The 9,500-nt window shown below is 35.0% G+C and overlaps 1 long non-coding RNA gene across 2 annotated transcripts; it reads right to left on the minus strand.

The window, feature by feature from the left end:
- Positions 1 to 541: 541 nt before the first annotated feature.
- LOC128506700 (uncharacterized) lies at positions 542 to 4,922 on the minus strand. 2 transcript variants are annotated; one of them, XR_008355743.1, is made up of 4 exons: positions 4,870 to 4,922; positions 3,039 to 3,139; positions 2,070 to 2,222; positions 542 to 828 (listed from the first exon to the last, which is right to left on the minus strand). It is a non-coding gene; the product is annotated as an uncharacterized LOC128506700 (long non-coding RNA). The 2 variants fall into 2 exon arrangements; XR_008355742.1 differs by lacking the exon at positions 4,870 to 4,922 and having other exon boundaries at positions 3,039 to 3,285.
- Positions 4,923 to 9,500: the final 4,578 nt, after the last annotated feature.

Raw genomic sequence — 9,500 nt, forward strand, 5'->3', positions numbered from 1 at the left:
CCAGTATTGTTATAGAATGTAGAAAATAAATCACTAAACAAAAACAAAGAAATTTGCAAGTGACCTCAAACTTTTGATATATGTATATGTAAGTATATGTGCACGTAAAACATCTTTTAGTTTGTATTTGTATGCGTGTGTGTACAGCGTGCGTGTACTGTTTATTATAACACACGTGTGCACGTGTGTAAAGCAAAAGAAAGTCTTATTAGAGACGTTAAAAATCTATTTTCTTTCTCTCTCTGGGTCAGCATGCCGTTATATCTGCGTGTGTGCATAATTTGATATTGTACCCCTTCACACACACACACACAAACACACACACACACACACACACACACACACACACACAGATGGGTCTTAGGTGATGCAGAGTGCAAGACAGGCAAAGAAAGCACTGCTACAATAGCAGAGAATCTGAGAGAGAATAGAGTCCATAGCGTAGGACATACAGTAGCGTTGTTGTGATCCAGAAACAAAGGCAAGAAACACAAGAAAACTGGGCATAAAAACACACAATAGAAACGTATACCACTTATGATCAAAGTAGAAGAAATGTGCTTTATTTTAATCTTATTATCCATATGCTATGGTCTTTTTACTATACTTAAATTTGAATATATTAAAACAGCATTAGTATAGGGAAGAAAATAGCCTTCACTCATGTTTGTGAAGGGTTTCGGTGGATCAGGGCATCATTAGCAAGATTCACAATCTGTTCAAATGCTTTGAGGATCAGAAAATCCATGCTAATATTTGTGTTCAACTCATTGTTATAGTTCTTCACTGGGAAGATGAGACACGTAGCAGATTACTACACTGTTGCATCTGAAAAGAAGGAAAAAATAAGTAATGACTTTAAATTGACAAATTTATTAATATGCCCTCAAATAGCAAGTTGCAGAACAAAACTTTATTTGCATTTATTTAGAATATATCTGGTCCATCACAGTATTGTAATATTATAAGGTACATTTAAATTACACTCCATTATTTAAATAATTACCTGTTCATCTTTTTGCTAGTATAAATAAATTTTTTTTTTTTGCTTTGCATTCTAGTTCAGGTTCACAATCATAATGTTGAGCTGTGTAGTGCTGTGCCTCTACAGGAGCGAAAGTCCAGTTTAAGAATATTTTGATATTGAAGCAAGGAAGAATTTCAACTTAATGAAAGCCTTGCCTACAGAACTAAACTGAGATAATGAACAGATGAGGATTCCACTTAAATAGAAAGAAATGCAATTCATATAAATGCCACTTGTGACTTCGGACCTTAGACAGTTTTCACACCATTAAAATATTATTGATGGAATTTATAAAGCTGGACTTTTCTGCTCCGACTTTACCAACAATCAATATCTTGACAAACCTAACATCAGGATTGCTGACCTTAAACCTCATCAGTGTTTCTTCCAAATTGTGTTTTTCTCCATCACACACAAAAAGTCACATAAAGATTGATAACATATTAACCCTGGACATTAAAAAAAAAATGTGAACACAACTTACTATGGAGGCATTTTGCACCATGGTATATTAAATACTTAAAAATAAATAAATAAATAAATAAATACTGGTTATAATTTGCATTTGTTTGTATAAAACATTAAAGTTTCTGACATACATTTTCTAAATACACATGATTTGTATTTCTTACACAAGCATTTCTCATTTACAGCACGAACATTATTTCATTTTGAATTCCACTTCATTACTTATAGATTTTCTTCCATAATAAGTAAAAAAAAACACTAATTAGGAGCAATAAAAAAGTCAATAAATAATAATCAGTTTATGTATGTAATAAAAAGGTTAAAATAATAAAGATAAATATAAAAGATAAAAAATAAAAGATAAAAGAGGACTAATCTGTGTTTGTCCTACTGCTCACTAAACTCACGGACACAATTCAGACCCTCTCATTTCAACTCATATTCAATTCAATAAATCCAGATGAATAGGCTTACAGTACATGTATACAGACAAACAGATAAATGTTTTTTAAAAATACTGAGAATATAATTTAGTTTGATACTGTTCACATTTGCAAAGATACTGTATACTTACAGGTTCATTCTCGGTCGACTGTTCCAGAAGACTCCCAATTCTAACATTTATACCCTCAGTTGTTGAGCTCCAGCCCCCTTTCTGTTTTACATAAACACCTATACACACACACTTATAAACTGAAAACGCTCTTTCGTGAGAGGGCATGATTTCCTGTAAACAAAAAATAAATTGTTAAATTTGCACAGTTTAATTTCTAAACATTAACTTACTTCAAACTTCGGGTTAAATGTTTTCCTGGGTGTGTGTGTAGTGACACACAACTGAGATGTGATGCATCGTGTTAAACGTTTTACTACATCACACAAAATGCTCTCATAATTACATTCAAGTTGGATAAAAATGAAAATGTAATAAAAATGTGTCTTTGTCACTGCAACCAAAGTTTGAAAGTTGTATAAACATTATAAAGCCAGAATACCACACTACACAATGCACTGTTTTCCTTAGTCATTTACAAATAACAGTAATCAATCTATTTTTAAAGCACTCTATATTGCACTAATGTCTCTGAGGCACTGGGATCTGATGCTCTAATCAGGTTTGTCACCAAGTTAAAGGGCTGTTTTCCTTAATGCGTGACAGACCATGTTAACAATCTGATCCAGTGCCTTGAGAGCATCCGTGTCACTATCTGTGTCCATCTCCTCATGGTGGTTTTCAACAGGGAAGATGTCACATGACTTGAGAATGAAATTCCTTTAATACCTTCCAGGAAATTTTTCTTTTTTATAATTGTAAAGCATAATCATATAAGGGAAAAAAAAAATCACGTTCATTGTACAAGTATATTTTTTCATTTAGAGACCAAAATGTTATGGAATGGATCTCTTGTTTGAAAGAGTTTAAATGATTAGAGAAAGCACTTTTTTATCTGGATTTGTATTTATTTAGAATATGTCTGTTTTATCCCAATAAAGTAATATTATAGGTCACATTAATATTATACACTATTAATTAAATATTTACCCGTTCTTTGACCTTCATGCTGGTGTAGACTTTAGTTATGTCATTTTTAACCAGTGGCCAGGCCTCATCCACTCTTGTCACAATGATCACTTGAGACAAATCTGTACAATAGAACGAACTTAATCAGCAATCCTAATATGATATGAAATGATTACCAAAACACTTGAGAAGCATGCAGTTATAGGAAAATAATTAATGACTTAGTGATGTACTAAAGTGGGGATCCTGTGACTCCATCCACCCCAACATTATTATTTTTTTTTATAATTACAATTCATATTAATTATTGTTTTCTAATTCATTATTTACAGTTGATGTTGTGGACGATACCTAGCTTCATTGCATTGCAGGTAAAGTACATATACACCATTTCTTTTATTAAACTCTCTTTATTTTACTTGTTATTGATGTTAATTAAACAGAAATTGCAGGTTCTCATGTCACCGAGAAACCACATTTCTGTCCTTAGAAAATTATCTGTAAACTTAATAAAGTCAGTTTAACCTCTAACTATTGCAAAGTGCTATCAGTTAAATAAATAAAAGTCCCTTTACGAGAAGTTTATAAGCTACTATAATGGGACTAACTATACTTTCAAGCCTGATGCATTGATCACAAACACTGGGATTATTTTTGTAGCAGGATTAACTGTCAGATGTGGGGTTAACAGAGTTCAACTGAAATATGTTGAAAGGATAAATATAATTCTCATTTTACTGTCTAAAAATTAATTTCTGTTACTAATAAACTAGTGTTGTTCTATGATGCTAATTATTTAAATAATATCCTAACATATAATCATATACAGTACACTATAATCATTTTTTTATATATAATTTAATATTGAAGCAAGAAAGAATTTCAACTTGATAAAAGCCTTGCTTACAGAACTGCACTGAGATGGTAAATACACAAGGATTCATATTAATGCCAATTATGTGACTCTGGACTACTCGTGTCCTTGAAAAGTTTTCACGATTCATGAAATATCTTTTGTCCAGAAGTGTAAAATTTTCCTTAACCATGTTTACCATGTTATGGTTTGTTTTATTTACAGTTCTTATGAGTTATCTGAGAAATCATACCAGTAAACATATTGAGGTACTTAAAACTTTTGTGAAACTGGTTCTAGATGTGGAATCAACAAGAGCCTCACAGTTTATTCGTTCTTGAAAAGCATTATTGATGGAATTTATAAAGCTGGACTTTGCTGCTCTGACTTCACCAACATCCTGACAAACTTAACATCAGGATTGCTGAGCTTAAACTTCATCAGTGTTTCTTCTAAAGTTTAATTCAATTCAATTAAATTTTATTTGTATAGCGCTTTTAGCAATTTTTCAGACAAAAGAATTATTTAAGTTTGTATGAAATGTGAATTTGTATAAAAAAAGTGTGTTTTTCCCCATCACACACACAAAGTCACATAGAGATTGGTAACAAGCCTAGAGATTTCTTTGATGAATATTAATGCAACTTGCATTGGTGTGCATGGCTTATTAAATGTCATGGTTTTTGGTTACAGTTCAGCATCTGATAATATACAACTTGAAGGTTTATAAAGCACAAAGTGCTCTTTAGTTTTATATATAGATTTTATATATATATATATATAAAATATGTTTTTAACTGAAAGTGGATTGCTATTGTGTTATGTGACACGGGCTTGATGGTTGCGCCGTGAGATGTAATGATGAGTGTAAGAACCCTTCTGTATGGCTTTATATTTATATTTATATATTTATATATAAACAAATAAATACTCCAAAAATAACAAAGAATTCAAAGAATTCGTTAATGTAGACATTTGCAGTAAACGAGATTTACTCACAGTTTTGCTCTTGGTCGACTTTTCCAGGAGACTCACAGTTTGAACTTTTATAGTTTCAGTCATCAAGCCCCAGCCCACTTTTTGCTTTACACACACACACAAACACACACCACATATCTATGCTGAACACATGTTTGAAAAAACATGATTAACTGTAAACAGAAAGTAAAAGTAAGCTGGATAATCGAAATGTTACTGAATTCATGGGTCATTTTAATCCAGCTGCTGTTCGATAGTGTTGTTAGTGTTGTCGACTGAAAAACACTAAAAAGGGTATTTTGGTAAAACTTTTGGTTAAGCATTAATTAGGATTAGCATTAATGAGGTTCACAGCCAAGGTGCATTATTCACACACTGCGCATGCGCCAGTAAACATGACGTCGCCACCGCTGATAAATAAGGTGACATTTTTTTTTCTAAATTAAAACAGTAAACAATTAACTGTTTCAAAGCCACATAACATAGCAACAGTGCAGCAGTAATAAAAAATTTTATACAATAAAAATAAATAAATAAATAACTTACCTCAGCAGTCATGTGGCCCCAGTCCCACCTTCATTTTACCACCTTCATTATTCCATGTCACAAAGAAGATGTGTCTAAAATTTACCAAAGCCATAATTATATTACTGACTTAACACTTAATATATATATATATTTTTTAATATTATAATTGAACTGTAAATACATTCTCTACATGAAGGTCTGTGTAGATGTCATGAGGATCCACATTTTTCTACTACAAGATAATTATCATATTCTCCCATGTTGTGTCCTTAAACGTTTATACAGTACAAACACACACACACACACACACACACACAAATGCTACTTCTGAAAGGGCATGCTTTACTGTAAACATTAAATATTTTAGAAAATAATTAGAATTTCGCCTGTTATTTTGTACAGTTAATCTCCTAGGTGAGAAGGACGTTGAAGAGGATGAAGAGTGGAAAGGCTGTTGGTCTTGATGACATACCTGTGGAGGTAAGAGAGTGCTTAGGAGAGGTGGCAGTAGAGTTTCTGACTAGTCTGTTTAACAAGATCTTGGAGAGTGAGAGGATTCCAGAGGAATGGAGGAGAAGTGTATTGGTGCTGATTTTTAAGAACAATGGAGATGTGCAGAGCTGTGGCAATTACAGAGGTATAATGATAATGGGCCAGACAATGAAGCTGTGGGAAAGAGTAGTGGAAGCTAGGTTAAGGGCAGAGGTGAGCATTTGTGAGCAGCAATATGGTTTTATACCTAGAAAGTTGCATGTTGCTGGTGGAGAAGTACAGAGAAGATAATAAAGAGTTTCATTGTGTCTTTGTAGATTTAGAGAAAGCGTATGACAGGGTGCCGAGAGAGGAGCTGTGGTGTTGTATGAGGAAGACTGGAGTGCCAGAGAAGTATGTTAGAGTGGTGCAGGACATGTATGAGAGCTTTAAGAGGTGGGTCTGCATCAAGGATCGGCTCTAAGCCCCTTTTTGTTTGCTCTGGTTATGGACAGAATGACAGATGAGGTTAGACAGGAGTCTCCATGGATGACATTTGTAGATGACATTGTGCTTTGTAGCGAGAGCAGGGAACAGGTGGAGGAAAATTTGGAGAGGAATACCCTAGGTATGCTCTGGAAAGCAGAGGAATGAAGGTTAGCCAAGGCAAGACAGAATACATGTGTGTAAATGAGAGGGACCCAAGAGGAACGGTGAGGCTTCAGGGAGCAGAGGTAAAGAAGGTGCAGGACTTTAAGTACTTAGGGTCAACGGTCCAGAGCAATTGAGAGTGCGGAAAGGAGGTGAAGAGGCGGGTACAGGCAGGTTGGAATGGGTGGAGAAAAGTGTCAGGTGTGTTGTGCAATAAAAGAGCTTCAGCGAGAATAAAAGGAAAGGTGTACAGGACAGTGGTGAGACCAGCAATGCTCTACGGCTGTGAATAGCGTGTGAGCGTGTCCTGTCTCTGGTCATTATCAGATAATGAAGTGTGGCAGAAAGACTGTATCTCTCCTTAGATTCATATGGATTACATAAACTAAGAACATTTACCTTTTATTAGGCTTGCTTCATTTAAAAGTAGACACTTTAAGCTTTCTACAGATATATATGTGTAGATATATAGATATATGAATATGTGTGTGTGCAGCATTCACTGAGTTGCAGTTCATTTTAGTGATGCTTTCCAAAGAGATTTTCAAGGAGACTGAGATGGCAGAATGCGCTGTTTATTTCTTTTTTCTTTACAAAAGCACAATGTTTTACTTATATGTGAGTGTACATTACAAATAAAAACCCTTCACAGATTAAAATGATGTATTACACTTATGTGTATGATTAAAAATGATGGAGCATTTTAAGTTATTTTCATGGTTACCATAAAAAATGCAAGTGGTCCCAACACCGGAACAGCTGACCCCATGATCCTGGTGCTAGTATGCTGATAACCCTGCTGATGCTGTGATGCTGGTGCTGGTATGCTGGTAACCCTGCTGATGCAGGTGCTGGTAACTAGCATTATAGCGACTATGATGCTGGTGCTGGTATGCTGTTCACCTTACTGATGCTGACTAGCATCAGACTAGCACTAACTAGTATTAACCAGCATATAATTCATGCTGGTCTATGCTGGATTTTTCTAACAGGGATAAATCTTGACAAAAACTGGTCGCAGGTTTTACACCAGACACAATCGGATTTTTTTAAAAACCCGGCTTGCATGGCACCGGCACTGAATTTATTGTCTGGGACACACTACTGGAATGCCAAATAACCTAAACTGCATGTTTTTGGACTGTAAGAGGAAACACCGGAAGACATGGAGGAAACCCACCAAAACTTAAGCGTGATCATCATACTGTGAAGACATTTGTGGCTGATTCAGATCACAGACAGGTTCGTGCAGATAAAGGCAGAATGAGGAAGGTTTCTGCAAGACAAATTAATCGGATTAAGAGAGCAGCTGCTGAAATGCCATTACAAAGCAGCAAACAAGTATTTGAAACTGCTGGTGCCTCTGGAGTCCCGCGAACCTTAGGGTGTAGGATCCATCAGAGACTTGCAGTTGTGCATAAACCTACTATTCAGCCAGCCGTAACCAATGATCACAAGCAGAAAAGGTTGCAGTGGGCATAGACATACATGAAGACTAATCTTGTTTACTGATGAGTGTCATGCACCGCTGGATGGTCCAGGTGGATGGAGTAGTGGATGGTTGGTGGATGGCCACCATGTTCAACTAGGCTGTGACGTCAACAAGGAGGTGGTGGGGTCTTGTTTTGGGCTGGAATCATGGGGAGAGAGCTGGTAGGCCCATTTAGGGTCCCTGAAGGTGTGAAAATGACCTTGGCAAAGTATATCGAGTTTTTGACTTTCTTCCATGGTACAAAAAGAAGAACCGTGCCTTTTGTAGCAAAATCTTCATGCATGTCAATGCACCATCTCATGCTGCAAAGAATACCTCTGTGTCATTGGCTGCAATGGGCATAAAAGATGAGAAACTCATGGTGTGGCCACCATCCTCCCCTGACATCAACCTTATTGAGAACCTTTGGAGCATCCTCAAGCAAAAGATCTAGGACAGTAGGCAGTCCACATCAAAACAGCAGCTCTGGGAGGCTATTTTGACATCCTGCATAAAAACTCAAGCAAAACTGTCCAAAAACTTTCAAGTTCAATGAATGCAAGAATTGTGAAGGTGATATCAAAGAAGGGGTTCTATGTTAAGATGTAACATGCCCTGTTAGGATGTTTTTGATTTAAATAGCTTTTGATTTCAGTAAATATGACCTCATAGTGCTGCAAATTCAATAAAAGCCTATTTTCAGTTCTTTACAACCTATAAAATGTTTTATCTCTGTTGTGCATAATAATTTAGAACAGTGCGTTTTTAGTTTTTTTTTTTTTTTTTATATAAATATTGTTATCATTAGGAGGTTTGTTGAATAAAATTTGAGTTATACCCTAATGGTTGATGACTTTAAAATTATACTGACTGTCATTTGCATTGACTAATTATGAAAATCAGAGAAAGGTATAATTTGCCTAATAATTTGTAACACGGTGTAAAAGATAGCAATAGGAACTAAGATAAAAATTTATTATTATAAGAATTTGGATGAAATCATTAACAATGTTTAGTAAACAATAAATAGAGCAACAAAATGAATCATCGATCAGTAAAAGTTGTCAATCCATATGTAGAAAATAAAATAAGTAATTATAATATTACTCATAAATAAAAATAAGTAAATTAAAGTTCAAGCAGACACTACAGCTGTCAAAGAGAATGCTCTGTAGAGAATGCTCTAGCACCCATCGTGATATAACTAAAGCCCGGTACTTATACAGTAGACCAGGCGAAGCAGATCACAGTGATCTTGCAAGGGAATATGGTTAGATCAGTTTAGGCAGGTATACAGGAAAATTTTTATCTTTAAATGTCCATAAATTTTTTTTTTTTTAATGAGCATGATGAGATACTGGGACCCAATGAAGCTAAATTATCAAAAGATGTGATATTTTCAGATATTGCTCATTCCATAAAATGCATCTGTTTCTTAGATATTTGATCTAAAAAGGGACTTTACATAGTTCCTGTGATCTGTTGAAGATCTGTGTAAAGATGAGCGCCAGCTGGTCAGCACAGGATTTCA

This window comes from Clarias gariepinus, chromosome 18, assembly GCF_024256425.1.
Source record: "Clarias gariepinus isolate MV-2021 ecotype Netherlands chromosome 18, CGAR_prim_01v2, whole genome shotgun sequence".
NCBI lineage: Eukaryota > Metazoa > Chordata > Actinopteri > Siluriformes > Clariidae > Clarias > Clarias gariepinus.